Consider the following 19461-nt stretch of genomic DNA (forward strand, 5'->3'; position numbering starts at 1 on the left):
TCCTCTTGAAAGGTGTCCTCTATTAGTGGACAGTAATGGTTTTCAGGCTATCCAATGCCCCTTACACATTCACATGCCTCATGAAGGCAGTAGTTACACACCTCCATCAGATGGGAGTCCACCGTATAATCTACCTGGACAATCTCATGGTGGTTCACTCGGATCAGGACTCCCTTTTACTCCACTGGGAGCTTATACTGTCGCTCCTACAGAATATAGTGTTTACCATAAGTATCAACAAATCCATGTTAACCCCTTTCCAGTCAATCAGTTTTCTGGGATTCTTGATACACCTTCTTTATCAATAGCAGTTCCCCCAGAGATGTGAAGAGATATTCAAGACTTCGTATCTCAAACCCTCAAACACCAATTCTCGATGAGGGATTTGGCCAAAGTTATTGACAAAATGAGAGCCTTAGATCCAGGTTTTCTCCATGCTCCCCTGGTATGCAGGCACTCTCAGATCCTTCTCTCAGCTCTCCTTTGACAGGGTCAGGATTGGAAGACCAAATCCTCTTAGATCCCATAGTTCGCAGAGAGATCTGAAGCTGGACAGCCCTTCCCTTACCCTCTTCCAGACTTCTGCTTCCTCCTCCACCAGACACAGTCATCATGTCAGACACATCTCTTTCAGGCTGGGGAGCATATACAAAACACACAGCAGTAAGGGGAAGGTGGTCTGCTCTTGAGTTAACATCTCAAATCAATCTGTTGGAGTAAAGTGCTGCCAGGTTAGCTCTTTCTGCACTAATCCCACTGAATTCCCAGGAGATATCAGTCAAGCTCTGCTTAGACAACAGGACCATGGTTTCTTAGCTCAACAGAATAGTGTCAGAATGTGGCCTGGGATTGGCCGCTACTCACCTCTGCACCGGCATCCTTGGGCTTAGGTGTTCAGTCACTGGGAGTGGAGGTGCGTGGTGACTGAATATTCTCCCAGGGTCTGCTAGGGCTTTGGTTCATGTGTCCTGGTTTCTGGGGTGCCAGGCATGGGAACAGCCATGTTGGTCCATATCACCTGACTAGTCTCTCCCAATGGTAGTCCTGTGGTTACTCAGCTGATCCTCTGAACCAATGACCAGCTACCTAATGGCATTTAAGTGTGACTCCAGGAATAGAAAGCTGCTATTCTAGTGACTGTGATACTCACCAGTGTTTTTCCATGTTAATTCCCCAGTGTGTTGCTTCAGCCTTTTCGCTGTTCTCAAGTGCTAGTTGCATCAGCTCTGCTCTTGTGTTGTTATTATTGTGCTGTTCAGTTCCCCAGCTGCCTCCCTGTGTTACTGGTGTCTTCTTTCATACTAATTACTAGTTAGCTCTTAGCTGGATCTTTAACAATTCTCATTGCATTCCTGAGTTACATTTCCCTATATTCTAAGTGCAAGTCAGCAACTGGTTCCTTTACAATGCTCAGTGCATTCCTGTGTTGCATTTTCCTGTGTTCTCAGTGCAAGTCAGCAACTGGTTCCTTTACAATTCTCAGTGCATTCCTGTGTTACATTTCCCTGTGTTCAAGTATTCAGTTCACATGCTGATCTCCTGTGTTCAAGTAGTAAGTTTACATGCTGATATCCTGTGTTCAAGTATTCAGTTTACATGCTGATCTCCTGTGTTCAAGTATTCAGTTCACATGCTGATCTCCTGTGTTCAAGTATTAACTTCATACACTGATCTCCTGTATTCAAGTATTCAGTTCACACGTTGATCTCCTGTGTTCAAGTATTCAGTTCATACATTGATTAGGGTGGCTAGGGAACAAGCAGGTGAGTAACAGTACTAGGTCTCCCTATTGCAGCCAAACCCAGGGTTGACTAGACATTCCCAGAGGCATGGAGTTTAACTCACTTGGTGGTCTTAACCAGTGACCCCTCTAGATGGGATATGGGTTTCACTGTACCAAGTGAGCAGGTTGCAGCCCTCTGGACAGGTACCTGGGAGTGGTAGGAAGACCAGTAACTATATTTATGAGAGTTAATTCACAGGAAACCAGCACAGAGACAATGAAGTTATAACACTAGAGGCCAGTGTTACAACTAAATAACTAGGACACAAGGAATCAGCAAGGGAGCTGAATACTTGACCACAGGGGATCAATGTATGGACTAAGTACTTGAACACAGTAGATTAGCATGTGAATTTAATACTGGAACACAGGAGATCAGCATATAAACTGAATACTTGAACACAGGAGATCAGCATGTGAACTGAATACTTGAACATGAGATTCAGTTCACACGCTGATCTCCTGTGTTCAGTTCACATGCTGATCTCATGTGTTCAAGCATTCAGTTCATATGATGATCTCGTGTTCAAGTATTCAGTTCACATGCTGATCTCCTGTGTTCAAGTATACCACCAAGTGAGTTAGACTCCATGCCTCTGGGAAGGTCTAGTCAACCCTGGGTTTGGCTGCAATATGGAGACCTAGGCCCTCATTCAGAGCCACTCGCTAGCGGCAGTACGCTCGTTCCGAGCGATGTTCGCACATCTGCGCATGCGTACGGTTTTTAGTACGCATGCGCGAACCAGTCAGTGCGGCCGAAAATCGTTGGTACGCAATATAGCGAGGGCCTGCTATTTTGAGTGACAGAATGAGGCGTATGTGGGTGGTAACAGGGGAAGGTGCTTAAAAACGGGGAGTGGAGATCGAACGCAGGCGTGCTTAAAGGCCAAAACGGGCGTTTTAAGGGAGTGCATAATTAATACAGCAGCGTCATTGACCACGTCACTTGGTTTTTTTTAACTCAGAACTGCTCGCAAAATAGCGGTTGAAAACACCAACCACAAGAATAGCGAGCAGTTCATACGCTGTACGATGTACTCGATTAATCTAATAAATAGCGGACATGACGTATGGTGCGTGCGGCCAGGGGGCGTTTTTATCAAATAAACGAGCGTATGTTTTGCTCGCTCGTTCAGACTTAGAGGTGGGAACAGACTGCAATTTGCGAACGGATCATTTGAATAGCCACCCCTTGTTTTTGAACGACCGACCACAAATAGCGAACGGCTCTGAATCAGGCCCCTAGTACTGTCACTCACCTGCTTGTTCTCTAGCCACCCAAAACCCTCTGGCTTCTATCCTCACTTGAAGAACTTCCTATACAGTTTCTGACAAATAGGAGGCACTCAATCCCTCATTCTCTGCCAAGAGGCAATAGACATATGAAACTTGGTAGTGGATTGATCCTGTGGGCAATATACATTCTAGGAGAGCTAAACAAGTTTGCCGATTTTGTTATCCAGGCAAAAAACTCACACTGGATTGTGCAACTCTGAAACCAGATGTTTTTCACAGCATTGGAAGACCTTTGATCAACCATAGGTGGACCTGTTTGCAACTCTGTCAAACACTCAGGTTCCAACCTTTGTCTACAGAATCTGGACTCAATGGACCATGCAGATGGACATGATCTCCTTCCCATGGACAGACCTTCCTTTAGTTTATGCCTTTTTTCCTCCAGCCATGCTATTTAAGATCCTTTACAAGATCAGAGTGGACAGGGTATCTCAACTCATTCTAGTATACCCCATCTGACCCTCCAGAATGTGGTACCCCTTGATCACCCCTCTCCACAAGGGTCCCAAACTGCTCAGGCTCTGCCCTCGAGCTCTGTTTCCAAGTCCAACTTAGCCCTAGACTTCCTGGTTACTAAGTTTGAGTCAGGCCTTGCTTCCGCTACAATATGTTCATATGGCTCAGCTCTCACTCTCCTTATTCTAGGCCTCACAGAAAACAAACTATAACTTAGACTGCTTGAAGGTATTTTTTTTTATCCAGACCTCAGTGTTCACGATACTCTACCATGTGGAACATTAATTCCTTTCTAAACTTCCTAGCCACTATTCCTTGTATGGATGACATCTCTAATCTTTCGAGAAAGCTGGCTTTACTTCTAGCTCTGGCAGTTTTACAGCCAGAGGAGCCAGACTTTCTTTATTACACACATATGAACCCTGGATGACACCCACTCCACTGGGTTCCATATTGTTTTGAGAGGACACACAAAGATCAGTTCCATTCAGACCCCTCTGGTAGAGTTCAATCTACTCAGAGACCAGTCTGACCTGGATCTTTGCATAGTAGACTGCTTATATATTTACCTAACACTCACAGCCCCACTGAGAGACAACATTTCTAACCTCTTTATCACTTGCTGTAAACCCTTTCATCCAGCCAGGCCTTCCACAAACTAGATAGCTTCTGCTATGCGGAGTTCAGGGATAAACACCTCCCAATTCAAGGGTCACTCCCTTCAGCAGCAGCTAGGGGCTTGCCATTACAGTCCATAATGCAATCTGCTCATTGTTCTTCCACTCATACCTTCGTTAAACACTATTGGAGGCTGTCTGATACGCAAAGGATAGATTCCTTTGAGCAACAACCAGTTGTGTGGTAGTCTACCCACCAGCTGTTGCTAAGTGGCAAACCTCCCGATGAACAAACACTAGTTTGCAGGAATCTATGATCTGCAAACTCTCTTTGTTCTAGGGAATAGGATTGCCACCTAGCAACAGCCCACCCAACCCACACTATACCTTGCTAGGTCTGCTGGTTTAAGGTCTAATGTCAGTCATTATTTAAAGCTGACCTCTCCTTTACTTTCAAGGTTCAGAAGAAGCAGCAGCAGTTCCAGATAATTAAGGATCAGAAAGAGCTTTACCCTTATCTTCTACAGTCACAGCAAGTTCACAGAAGTTTAAGACTATGTTCCAGTTTCAAAGCAACATATTAGATTGTTCTTCCATTATTCGTAGTTGCTTCAGTTTGCTTGTTTCTAGTAAACATATTTGTTTCTGCATCAACATAGTCTCCTTTTAATTTGTTCTTAGGTTACAGGAATTAGGGGGATTTCACCCTTCCCAACCTCTCTGTTATTCTAGTTGGGATTGCCATCTGTAAGCTTCTGTAAAATCTAGCAGGGGGAGTGTGTCTCAGCCTTTTCTGCTGAGCGATCGCACATGCCCATCAGTGCCCATCACCTGTGGGTCTCGTGTGCCCCACTCCCCCTATGTGTGAGTGTTAGCTGCTCTTATCAACAACGTAGCTGCGCAGGGGTGCTGCCTGTGTTGTTTATCAAGGGGCTGCTGCCTCGTTCAGGGTTCTCTTCCCCAGTTTTAATTTTTTTTTTTGTGTGTGGTTGTGTGCGTTAGCCGTAACTTAGCTGCACTATAATTGCTTGGTGACACTGCTGCAAGACCATGGAGGACAGTCACATGACAGGAGAGCAGGAACCACATACCAATCTTTTAGCTGCCAGCAGCAGTCATGATGACGATGCAAGGCCACCAACTTCATCTATGAAGGCCAATGCCCCAGGGCTTAAGTCAGGCCATGTAAAATCAACTTTTACCCTTAAAAAAAAATATCTAAAGTCAACTTTAGAGAAACAAAAATTGCCAATATGCCATTCACTACATGAAGTGGCAAGGAAAGGATAAGGACTTGGCCTTTATTTATGACTGTGGTTCTAGTTGTAATGATTTAAGCCCTTCTGCTTGTAGGGGAGGTACGAAAAAAATTAGAATTGTCAAGACGAGTAAGACACCGGAATCAACTGTGTGCTCCAAAAAGTCACAGATCCCTGAGGAGAGTTCAAGTGTGTCTGCCATTGCCCTGTGTGAGCCTGACCTTTCTAATACTGTACTTGAAGAGGATCATCCTTCCACCATTTGTGTGTCCTCTGCATATGTGGGGATGAGCAGCACAATTCAACATGCTGACGTAGAAATTGAGGATGCTTCTGTGGAATTGCACCAGGAGGGTGAGGAGGATATTTATGTAGTTGGCAATAACAACAAAGATGATGAGGATGTGGATGCTGAGGATGTTTGTGTAAAAACTGTAAATAAGGCAACAGTTGTTGCACATGGTGGGAAAAATCCCATTGTTGCCATGCCTGTGTGTAATTATTTCCACCCAAATCCGGACAACCTTTGCCAAGCCATTTGTAACCATTGCCGAGTAACTGTGAGTAGAGGTAAGGACCTTAACCATCTAGGAACCTCCTCCCTGTTATGTCACTTGTAGCGCATTCATCAAATTGAAAATGGTATTTACAATTCAGAAACTTTAGCTACAAAAAACCTAACAACAATCAGTCCAGTATCACCTAGCTACTCCCTTTTATCTGGATCCAAGTGCCTGCAATCTCCACCACCAACACCTGCATCATCATTGGTGATCGGAAGTAGTCCTGCATCTAATTTCATAAGAATGACTGACTCCTCTCTTATCCGTGGTTCCTCTGAAGGATCCTTGAATGCTACACCTGCTGTTGCTGCTGTTGCTGTGAGTAGATTTTCATCCCAAAAGAGGACCAGGAAGAAGGCTACTTTTAGTTTATGCAAACAATTAACTGTCATACAATCCTTTGCATTGGGGAGCAAGTATGACAGCAGACACCCAGTTGCACAGCGGATTACTGACACCATAACTGCTATGCTGGTATTAGATATGCATCTAGTATCTGCCATTAATGCAGTGGGTTTTAGTCATTTGAGGTCCTGTGCCCCTGCTACCATGTCCCTTCTAGATTCCACTTCTCTAGAATAGCAATTCCCAATTTGTACAAGGACATTAAAAAAACCTTATTAATGTCCTCCAAAATCCCATTGTGCCCACTGTCCACAATTGGGACAGGGCAAACTAAAGATTACATGACTGTGACAGCCCACTGGGTAGGTGTATTTCCTCCAACAGTCCAAACAGCAGCAGCAGCATCTAACAAATGCCAGTTCATTCAGAAGCAGGCTACTCTGTGTATCATCGGTTTCACTAAGAGGCATACCACTGAGAACCTCTTAGAAAAACTCAGGAAAATCATTGCAAAATGGCTTACCCCACTTGGACTCTCCTCGGGATGTGTGATTTCTGACAATGTGCAAGCATTACATGTGCACGAAATCGAACACATCCCATGTTTTGCTCACACAATGAATTTGGTGGTACAACATTTTTTTAAAAATGACAGGGGCATGCAGGAGATGCTCTTGGTGGCCCAAAAGATTTCAGGACATTTTTGACATTCAGAAACCATGCGACATTCAGCGACATGACACCTGGTTGGGTCTGAAAGAATTGCCTACAATGGTGGAGAATGGTGGATGATTAGTTATGAGATAGCATCCAAATAGGCATGTCAGACAGTCCCCCCTACCCAGTGATCACCACATACTACCATCTCCCCAAAGTGCATAAATCCACTACCAACCCCCCAGGATGAACTATCATATCGGGCATAGCATTATTAACTGCCAATTTATCCTTTTTTGTTGATTCACACCTTCAAACTTTAGCCAGTTCCCTCAGATCACATATTAGGAACATTACACATTTTATAGATATGATACGGTCCATACCTTGGTTACCCACATACAAATTTCTCACCTGTGATGTACAGGCACTATATACTAATATTCCACATCACCTAGGCATCAAAGCTACTAAACATTTTCTTGAAACAGATCCAAACATCAGTTTGAATCTTAAAACATTTATAATAGACAGAATTCATTTCATACTCACAATTTTTTCATTTATAATAACCAACATTACTTACAGACATGCGGTACAGCCATGGGGACCAGGTTTGCCCCGAACTTTGCCAATCTCTATATGAGTTATATTGTGTGAGGAGAGTCTCATTTGGTGGGGCAGCTTCGGAGCAAACCTGGTCCTATACGGGCGATATATAATTGACCTTTTTTTCATGTGGGATGGAGATGAGGAGTCTGTAGAATTATTCATCCAATTTTTAAACTCCAATCCCTTCAATTTGACCTTCTCCAGTATCCTTAGTACACACTCTAGTTTTCTAGATATTACCCTCTCTTTAGAAAATAATGAAATATCAACCTGCACCTTTCAAAATGAAACAGATACTCACAATTTCATCCATTTCAAAGGCAATCACCACAGGAAGTGGTTACAAAATATACCCGTGGGACAATTACGTTGTCTACATAGAAATTACTGATGGATTCACTATTAAAACAAGATATCACCTCAGGTACAAGAGTGATATTTAAAAAGGCAAAAAATCGGGGTAATTTTTGGCACCATCATTTTTCAAGCCAACTAAGTTGGACACAACAAATCAGAAAACTTGGCTACCCACATAAATTTCAGGTTGTTTCAAATGTGGTTCAAATAGATACATCACATGTCAATTCATTGTACATAGGGTCACACAATATACATCATCGGTCACTCAAGAATCTTTTCCAATCAAATCCTTTATTGACTGCAACTCTATCTATCTAATCTATTTCCTACAATGCGATTGTGGTGTGCAATATATCGGACGCACCACTCACAGGTTAAGAGAAAGATTACTTGAACATAGAAGGAACGTTGTTAACAAGAAAACAGAACACTCAGTATCAAGACATTGTATGGACGAACACAATGGAGAATTTAAATGTATACATGCAATAGGTATAGAACAGATCCCTCATACCGCCAGAGGAGGAGACAGATTTTCTCTTCTCTGCCTCCAAGAGACATATTGGTTTCACAAAATACGCACCTTACATCCCGAGGGTCTAAATGAAATGGAAGAGGTAGATTTTGACATTTAGCTGCGAGCTAATTACCACAGTTCCCTGTGGGTTATCATAGGATCCTTCTTGTCCACACCTTGATCCTGAGAAAAGATGCAAGTGCATCAACCACTCTATTAGGTATATATAGCAATATGCACAATGGATGGATAGAAATAATTTTTTTGGGGGGTAATTTTAATAATGTGCATATGTGTATATGTGTACATGTGGGTATATGTGTGCATGTTTTGTTAACAATATACTCATCAATATAGCTGATATTGAGCATCTCTTTAATATAGTCATATCATTGATTTATTTAGAAAGTGTCTTTTCTTTCCCGGATATTGGGACCTCTCAAACATTCTAATTATCAATGATATTACTATCCAGAATATTCATAGACCAATCTCTTCCTATATCTCTCAGACAGAAACCAACCTGTGGCTTTATATATTTACAAATCCTCTCATTATCAGAGTGATATGAGTTACGCTTTCATTCAAGCGTAACATATAGCAATAAAGAAAATATTTACAGATTCATATTATAATTTAGTAATAATATTACCATGATTTATATATAAAGTTGTATAATATCCTGTAGTCCTAGAACTTAAATGTGTGGTATTAATGTTGCATTTAAAGATCATTGTATTATGAGGGAAAAAATATTTTAACTATGTGTATGCAGCCTTTCATATGTACACATTTATACAGTTATAATATTGAAATTATTAGTAGAAATAGATGTATCAATGATAGAGTCAACGTTACAAAAAGCAGAATGATTGTTATATTTTTACAAATATCTAAGACAGAAACAATGTTTCCTAATCTCTTACAAAACAGAGCATTCCAAAAGGAATTATTTTTTTCTCAGTCTCAGTTTTTGTTCACAGCTGAAAATGGTCTTAATTATGCAAATCATTCATCACCTCATAAAAATACTGACCAGCGTATGAAAATTTGCTCCTGACAAAGGTGCCTAATGACACAGAAACGCTTTGAGTTTCCAGCACCACGGCAGAGTTAATCCCATTACAGCACAAGGAGACTCTGCAGACCACAAAGCGGGCATATACCCTCTGGAGGAGCCCTCCCCCCTTCCTTCTTGTTGCTACTTGATCCATATACCAGACACAGGAGACCTCCACGCTAAGACCTTATTACAGCTTCCAACCAAGTAACCCCCGCAGTCCCAGCTGACACCGCATTTACATCGGGTGTCCTAAGGATCCAGGCAGAGCTGCCCAGCACTCCCAACCACTGCCTCACAGATTTAGGTAGAGCCATACAGCGCTCCCATCAGTCAAAACATACACACTGGTGGATTGGTGAGTTCGCTTACGGGATATCCTGCTACGGGACCCTGCTACACTCCATGTGGTGATTTACCAGACTATTCCCTGTGCTGATTATACATTAGAAGAGAATCATTTGTCACATGGTACCAGCACAGAAGTGTGCATAGTAATATTTTCTTGCACCTCAATGGTATACTCATCAGGATATCTCACAGATGCTGCAATCCCATACTACAAACGTGTGAGCTCACTCCCACATATATAGACAATTTTATAATATATGCCTGCATAAAAACACAAGCCTCCAGCTGCTGTTCACTTACCACATACTGCCACAAGCACAGCTGTTCTACAATGTCTATTAAAATAGACAAGAACTACATCAGTTATGTTGCTTAATTGAATTTTTATTATAATAGAATCAATATATATATAGGTATTATAATATTGACTGTATTGCATTGAATTATACATTATTCATGTGGAAAATTTTCTACATTTGTTGAAGAGTTTAATTGTTTTAAATGTTTATATGATTTTATTACATTGTGATCAATTTTTATATGAATTAAATTTTCTATTTGTTATTGAAAAGCTCAGCCGATTATCCCTTTTTAATATATCTGTTGAAGTATCTGCACATCCTTCATTTTTTGGAAGCAGCTTTTCTGTAACATCAAGTTTTTAGGGAGCGCTTACACTCATCAGTTATTTCCTATATGTCAGATAGTCCGTTTCACTACTGGCAGTAAAAAGTGTCAATTTGGAGTCCCTTACACAAACTGGCTTTGCTGTACTTAAGTTGCCCACCCTCCAGTGTGTACTCTGAAAGAGTTTTCAGCACAGCTCGGAACCTTGTCAGTGATCAGCATAGGAGATTACTTCCCCAAATGTGGAAAAGATGATGTTCATCAACATGAATTATAAATTCCTTGAGGAAGTCCTTTACCAGCAATTAAGTAAAAATAATACAGAAGCATCTGTAATGGTGGTTTCTAGCGGGGACGAATTAATATTATGTGAAGAAGAGGAGGATGCACACAATGATGGGGATGACAATGACGACATCTGACCTTACCTACAGATGGGCCCAGATAGTTTGTTGCTCATAGCGCACCATTTAGGCCTCTGTGTCGCATCATGGAATGTTAGGTGATTGCTGTATTTTGGCGTACCATGGTATTCTTCAATGAAAGATACGCTACAGCATGTAATACACCGCTTAATCGTTGGGTGGCGAGTGCTCCACTGATGTAATTTGTACTGAATACCATACTGTTAAATTGGATGGATATCACATTCATGCAGTGTATTTGCATATTGCATGTTCGCACAACCAATCTTTTTAATATCACATAAGCTCTAAGAATGGGACGCAAATCAGTACACATACTGTACTTAACTGTACAGTAGTGTTCTTGCCGTGTTCTTATGATGGTATAGCCAATACTATACATTAATGAGATGCACACACAGCTTTCAATGAGATTGGATAGAAACATAGAAACATAGAATTTGATAGCCGCTAAGAACCACTTGGCCCATAAACATATTATTACCTCAATCCTTATTGATACTTACTTCTTTTGAAGGATATCCTTATGTCTATCCCACGCATTTTTAAATTGTTCTACTGTCTTAGCCTCTACCACCTCTGATGAGAGGCTATTCCACCTGTCCACTACCCTTTCTGTAAAGTAATTTTTCCTCAAATTTCCCCTGAACCTACCACCCTCCAGTATTAGAACATGTCCTCTTGTTCTAACACTTCTCTTTCTTTGAAGAATGTCTCCTTCCTTTACCTTGTTAAAACCCTTTCTATATTTGAATATTTCTATCATGTCCCCCCTTTCCCTTCTCTGCTCCAAACTATAAATATTAAGATCTTTTATTCTTTCCTGGTAGGTTTTGTGGTGTAGACCTTGTACCATTTTAGTTGCCCTTTGTACATTCTCTAATGTACTAATATTCTTCTGGAGATATGGCCTCCAGAATTGAACACAGTATTCGAGATGAGGACGTACCAATGACCTATACAGTGGTATTATCACTTCTTTCTTTCTGCTACTGATTCCTCTCCCTATACAATCAAGCATCTGACTTGCCTTCCTCATTGCTTTGTTACAATGTTTGCTTGCCTTTAAGTCACCTGAAATAGTGATTCCTAGATCCCTTTCCTCTTCAGTACTTTCCAATATAGTGCCATTAATACTATATTTTGCCCTTGGATTTTTGAGACCCAAGTGCATGATCTTGCATTTTTTGGCATTAAACTGTAGTTGCCATGTTCTTGACATTCCTCTAGTCTACCAAGATCATCAATCATTTGTTTTGCCCCTCCTGGTGTGTCTACCCTGTTGCATACCTTTGTGTCATCTGAAAAAAGGCATAGTTTCCCTTCAATACCATATGCAATGTCACAAATAAAGATATTAAAAAGCACTAGTCCAAGTACAGATCCCTGAGGTACTCCACTGGTAACATTTCCCTCTTGAGACTGCACTCCTTTTACTACAACTCTCTGTTTCCTATCCTGCAGCCATGATCTTATCCATTCAACTATCTTTGTATCCAATCCCATGCTTTCCAGTTTATTTAACAGTCTGCGATGTGGAACAGTGTCAAAAGCCTTACTAAAGTCTAGATAAGCTATATCTATGGCCCCCCATTTATCTATTTCCTTAGTCACCCAGTCAAAAAAGTTAATAAGATTTGTTTCACATGATCTCCCCCCCAGTAAATCCATGCTATTTGGGATCCTGCAAATTGTTGGAATTGAGATAATCTACAACTCTTTTTTTTAAGAGTGTTTCCATCAATTTCCCTATTAATGATGTAAGGCTCACTGGTCGGTAGTTGCTTGCCTCTTCCTTGCTTCCACTTTTGTGCAGTAGGACAACATTTGCTTTTTTCCAGTCCTCTGGAATTACTCCAGTAGCTAGTGACTGGTTGAATAATTCTGTTATTGGTGTTACCAGCACCCCTTTAAGCTCTTTTAGTATCCTTGGATGTATCCCATCTGGCCCCATTGATTTATCGACTTTCACTTTTGAGAGTTCTGATAGGATCTTCTCCTCTGTAAATGTGCTTGTTCCTACCTCATGTTTCTGATCACACCTGCAACTTTACTGTGGCCCCTTGCCCTCTCTCTCAGTAGTGAATACTAAACAAAAATAATTATTAAGATGATCAGCTATTACATTGTCTCCCTCAACAAAACTCTCTTTCTATCTTTAGTCTTTTTATTCCACCTTTTGTTTTTCTCCTTTCACTTATATACTTAAAAAAAAATTGCCCCCTTTACCCACTGACTGTGCCATTTTCTCTGCAAAGCTAAGGAGTTGTCCGCACTGACCTACTTAATATTATGATGTCCTTCCCCTATATCATATTTATATGAGTACAGTTAATTATAGTATGAAGGGGGGTGCACCCAGGAACAAAAGGATACATACAATATAGACAAAGAAAAAGTGTTCCAATAGGGGCACTCACGGACTATCAGTTATAGAAACATATTGTTATGACTTCTCATAACTGGTGACCCAATGCAATGAACCTAAAAATTTACTTTTATTGAATTTATTAAAATTGTAGCGAAATATAAAGTGCCAAGTGTTAAAGTGCTTATAATGTGAAACAAACCTAACATATATATAGAAATAAAATGTCGTGTCCACTCTCAGTCTAATTAGTATTCCTAATGGATAGTTTAATAACTTCACCAATCAAGACTCCGTCACAATGTGAATGCTCAAACCCCAATGTGTAGTAAAATAATTGGGGTATTATAATTATCAATAATGATCAATTATAGTGTAGATTATTGGTCTGAAGTATAGTCGTTTCTTCACTAAATGTGATTTATAAATCCTTCAATCACATTAGTATCAGATCACGTGACACATTATATTACGTGTCTCAATATATATCACTTCATGCCAAAATTATTCATACATGGATAATCACACAATTATCAAGTGGTGTGATAATATTCAAATATGCGGGCTTTATACTAAAGTGAATTGCGTATAAGTTCAGTCTCAGGTTAATATCATTATAGTTAATAACCACGATCCCCATGTGACCTAATTATGCCGACATGGATTAACATGTAATTCACCAAGATACCAACGAACTCTCTATTAGGACTTATATACCACTATAATAGTGGCAATACTGTGCACTATAGAATAATTGCACCCACTGTTTAAAGTAGAACTACCTCTATACAGACAGTATCCATGTATCCAATAGTTTGATATTGCCACACCATTGTATCATTTGGTAAACATAATTGTTGTTACATATTGTGTGAGGGTATGGTAATGATACAGGTTAATATATAACTCTGCCGCTGGCGAGATCCGCTATTGCTTAAAACTCCATATTGACGGCATCATAAATTTATAATTAACTGATAGCGCTACCCTTCAGCAGTATACTGTCCATAGGAGGCACATGGATGGACTTATATTAACATGGATTTGTAAACGCGCTGTATGTGCGTTGCTCCTGACCAATATAGAGGCTTAATGATCTTCAAAGTCTGATCTAAGCCTAGCATTCACAACATCTTGAATCATTTTATTATTGGCAATATTGCCCAGCGGTGTAATGTATACGGAGGACATGAGGTGGACAAACAACAATTAAAACCACCGGACACGCGGGTCCACGTGTGCGGTGCTCCTGACGTACGTTTCGCTAACGCTTCATCATAGGATCAAGCGTTAGCGAAACGTACGTCAGGAGCACCGCACACGTGGACCCGCGTGTCCGGTGGTTTTAATTGTTGTTTGTCCACCTCATGTCCTCCGTATACATTACACCGCTGGGCAATATTGCCAATAATAAAATGATACAAGATGTTGTGAATGCTAGGCTTAGATCAGACTTTGGAGATCATTAAGCCTCTATATTGGTCAGGAGCAACGCACATACAGCGCGTTTACAAATCCATGTTAATATAAGTCCATCCATGTGCCTCCTATGGACAGTATACTGCTGAAGGGTAGCGCTATCAGTTAATTATAAATTTATGATGCCGTCAATATGGAGTTTTAAGCAATAGCGGATCTCGCCAGCGGCAGAGTTATATATTAACCTGTATCATTACCATACCCTCACACACTATGTAACAACAATTATGTTTACCAAATGATACAATGGTGTGGCAATATCAAACTATTGGATACATGGATACTGTCTGTATAGAGGTAGTTCTACTTTAAACAGTGGGTGCAATTATTCTATAGTGCACAGTATTGCCACTATTATAGTGGTATATAAGTCCTAATAGAGAGTTCGTTGGTATCTTGGTGAATTACATGTTAATCCATGTCGGCATAATTAGGTCACATGGGGATCGTGGTTATTAACTATAATGATATTAACCTGAGACTGAACTTATACGCAATTCACTTTAGTATAAAGCCCGCATATTTGAATATTATCACACCACTTGATAATTGTGTGATTATCCATGTATGAATAATTTTGGCATGAAGTGATATATATTGAGACACGTAATATAATGTGTCACGTGATCTGATACTAATGTGATTGAAGGATTTATAAATCACATTTAGTGAAGAAACGACTATACTTCAGACCAATAATCTACACTATAATTGATCATTATTGATAATTATAATACCCCAATTATTTTACTACACATTGGGGTTTGAGCATTCACATTGTGACGGAGTCTTGATTGGTGAAGTTATTAAACTATCCATTAGGAATACTAATTAGACTGAGAGTGGACACGACATTTTATTTCTATATATATGTTAGGTTTGTTTCACATTATAAGCACTTTAACACTTGGCACTTTATATTTCGCTACAATTTTAATAAATTCAATAAAAGTTAACTTTTAGGTTCATTGCATTGGGTCACCAGTTATGAGAAGTCATAACAATATGTTTCTATAACTGATAGTCCGTGAGTGCCCTTATTGGAACACTTTTTCTTTGTCTATATTGTATGTGCCATTTTCTCCTCAGCTTTTGCCTTTGCACATCTGATTACTTTCTTAGCCTCCTTCTGTTTTACAAGATACTCCTCTTTGTCCTCATTATTTTGCGTCTGCTTGTATTTCCTAAAGGCCATCCTTTTTGCATTCACAATACTTGCTACCTCTTTCCCAAACCACACTGGCTTCCTTTTCTTTGTGGGTTTCCTAACCATTTTGATATAAAGATCTGTTGTCTTTCATATTGCACTTTTTACATTTTCCCACCTTTCCTGCACTCCTTTCAAGTTCCTCCACTCTGCCAAAGATTTGCTTAAACATCTTCCCATTCCTGCAAAATTAGCCTTCCTAAAATCTAACACCTTTGTTTTTGTATGGTGTGAGTCAGTATCTATCTTTATTCTGAACCATACTGCTTGATGATTACTGTATCCCAGGTTTTCACCCACTTTTACATCAGATATTCTGTCTCCATTTGTAAGTATTAAGTCTAATATTGCATCTTTCCGAGTGGGCTCCCTCACCAATTGCTTTAGGGAGGCTCCGTGCAATGAATTCAGGATGTCCCTACTTCACGTGGAACTTACCACAGACACCTCCCAGTTTATATCGGGTAGATTAAAATCTCCCATGATTATAATCTCTCCTTTTAATGCCTTTTTAGTGATGTCCTGCAGTAGTTTATTGTCCAGTTCCTCTTCCTGACCTGGTGGTCTGTAAATCACCCCAATACGAAGAATTACTTTCTCCCCTGTTTCTATAGTCACCCAAAGGGACTCGTTTTTTTCTTCAATACTATGTATTAACGTAGTATTTATGCTTTCCTTGACAAATATTGCTACTCCTCCGCCTATTCTTCCCATTCTGTCCTTCCTAAATAAAGTATGTCCTGGTATAGCTATGTCCAAGTCATTATTTTCATTGCACCATGACTCCGTAATAGCCACAATATCCAGTTCATCCCTTGTCATTATTGCAATTAGTTCAGGGATTTTATTTCCTAAGGTCCTAACATTTGCATACATTGCTCTTAGAATTTTCTTTGCTTATTTCTCCTGATCCTAGGTATGTTCATCTCTCTGCAATGTTTATTTGGTTTTGTTCTGAATCATCTTCTGTTGCTGTGGATATGCTTCATGTTCCATTTGCCTGCAGAAATAATACCTCTTTATTGGGGGAGCAGATTTCTTTTTTCATGTTTGGTTCACTGTCCCCCTCTCAATTATTCTCTAATGGTGGGGTACTGTGTATATACTGTATGTACTAGTATAATATTTTGTAAGGAAGACACATTTTGTTATAATTAAAAACAGCAGCGGGTGGGTGGAGTGCACAAGGATGAGCCCGCTATTGACATTGTACACAGTGCCTGCTGTAATTTGCAGATGTCCTATCACATACACGACAGGTGCAGCTCTTGATATGGCAGGTTTGTGGGCTAACGGTTAGGTGATCTCCTTGCTACAGTGCTTGTCCTGCGGGTTCAGGACTTGGAATATATATATATATTTTTAAATCTTTGCTACAGGATTAAAAAGACATCACTTGGTGGTGTGTGACTTCTGTCATTTATACAGATATCTGTGTTGAGCAAAAAGATGCATTACCAGAATTGCATAAAGGCCAAGCTATTGAAGTTCGTTGTTATCCAACCCTTACTGAACTCAAAACATTATCCACAACTTCCCACCACCTGGCATTTTTATGCTACTTTATGTCTCTGTGTGCTCAAGAAAGTGGTGTAGGGCACTCCAATACAGTACCTAAGTAGCTCCCTGCTAGTTGCGCTATGGCGTTTAGAGTCTCATAGTACTGCGCATGCCCAGTGGGTCAGGAGTCACACACTGCATCCCAGACTATAGTGATTTCATGACTTTAGAAACTAGTAGTTGGTCTGTTTAAAAATGGGGTCTCTGTATTATAAACTGACTCTGCGTTTTAATCCGCACACTTGCGGCACTGTGGTGGCAGCCAGTTCCGAAGGTTGCACGTGGGATCTCTGGTGCATGCCCAATGGAGCCGCTCCATATGCCATGTTGCGCCCTGCTAGTCACGCTATGCTGTGGCGTATGGAGACTGATAGTACAGTGCAAGCCAAGTGGAGCCGGTCAGGAGTCACGCACAGTGCATCAGGTCCCTTCCTCCAAAGCAAGTAAGAGCCTTTCATTACCATAATAAAATATGCTTTGTTAGCCATTTAAGCAGTCAGCTCAAGGTTTGCCCTTGTGTCCTGAAATGGCAAAGAATGGTGACCATTACCAATGACACCATCTGCTAGGACAACTAATGTGCTGGTCGCCGCAGCACTGCAGAATACGTGATGGCATGTTTTAGTAAATTGTAGTGTTGTCTTAACAGTGGTGCATAGAACCATCACTGAACTAGAAGTCAACCCAGAAAGATGTGTCTCTATATTACAAACTGACTGTGCATTGTCCCAGACAGAAACTGTAATAAATGCATATCTTAGAAACTAATAGTGGGGTCTGAGTCACAGAGTGGTCCTAGGATTAGAAACTGAAGAGAGGGTATCCCAGGTTTGAGAACTGGAATGGGACTATTTTTTTTTATTTTTCATTTTTATTATATATATTATTCTTTTTTTAAGTTACAAATATTGTCTTGCTTTGGAACTACAGGTCCCAGCAAGCTTCCCCCCAAATGCTAGTACTTGGCGAACCACAAGTACCAGCATGCAGGACAGTACGGGACCGCTGGTACCTGTAGTTCCACAGCAAAATAAATATTAAAATTAACATAAGACACACACAATAAAAAGTTAAAGTTTATTAAAACATACATGCACACATGGAATGGGTGTGAAGTACGCCGGCAGGAAGAAGGTAAGTACCCTATCCCTACCCCTCTCCCCGCCTAACCCTCCCTTAGCGGTGTCTAACCCTAACATCCCCCTTTATTGTCTAACCCTAGCCTCCCCCCCCCGGAAGTGTCTTAACCTACTGTAATCCTAAACCTAACCCTCACAGGGGTGCATAACCCTAACCTACCCCCCGGGGGTTTCCAACTCTAACCCTTAACCTCCCCCCCTCGCGGCTATTTCTAAGGGCACCCTGGAATTACCTCATTCGGGCTGGTGTCCTTTGGCATTCGGTATTCTTTTCGTTATTTCTACGCCTATCTTAAGTCCCATGCCGGGCTTCAGCAGTTGAGACTGGCGGTATCTCGTCCACCGGTCTATTTACTGCATCCCTACATGCACACATGTACGCACACAATAAATATATTTAGTGTATAGTATATATTTATATTATAGTATATTTATAAATATAAACTTCATGCAAGTACTGCATTAATACTAATGAAAAAAATACGCAAGACAGTTTCAAAACAATAAAACTTTAATGCAAAATCAAAAAAAATTAGGAAATTAAATATAATATAAAATCAAATCAAAAATTAGAATGACCTCCTCCCGCAGCCGAAGGACCAGCCATCTCAGTTGCTCTGTGAAACATAAAAAAGTACAGTTTTAGAACAGTAATATGGTACAGTAAAAGTACAGAATCAAGTCTTTCGCTAGTACTGTACAGTCATTGGGCAAAATTTACTAAGCGGCAGTTTGATGGCAGTTTTGCAGCTGTTTTGGCCTTAGTAAATCTGCAGCAAG

The 19461-nt window shown here is 40.4% G+C and overlaps 1 pseudogene; it reads right to left on the reverse strand.

Annotated features, from left to right (window-relative positions):
* Nucleotides 1-395: 395 nt before the first annotated feature.
* Nucleotides 396-18919, reverse strand: LOC148443420 (uncharacterized; annotated as a pseudogene).
* Between the last annotated feature and the right edge of the window lie 542 nt (nucleotides 18920-19461).

This window comes from Taudactylus pleione, unplaced genomic scaffold, assembly GCF_031769625.1.
Source record: "Taudactylus pleione unplaced genomic scaffold, aTauple2 ptg001274l, whole genome shotgun sequence".
NCBI lineage: Eukaryota > Metazoa > Chordata > Amphibia > Anura > Myobatrachidae > Taudactylus > Taudactylus pleione.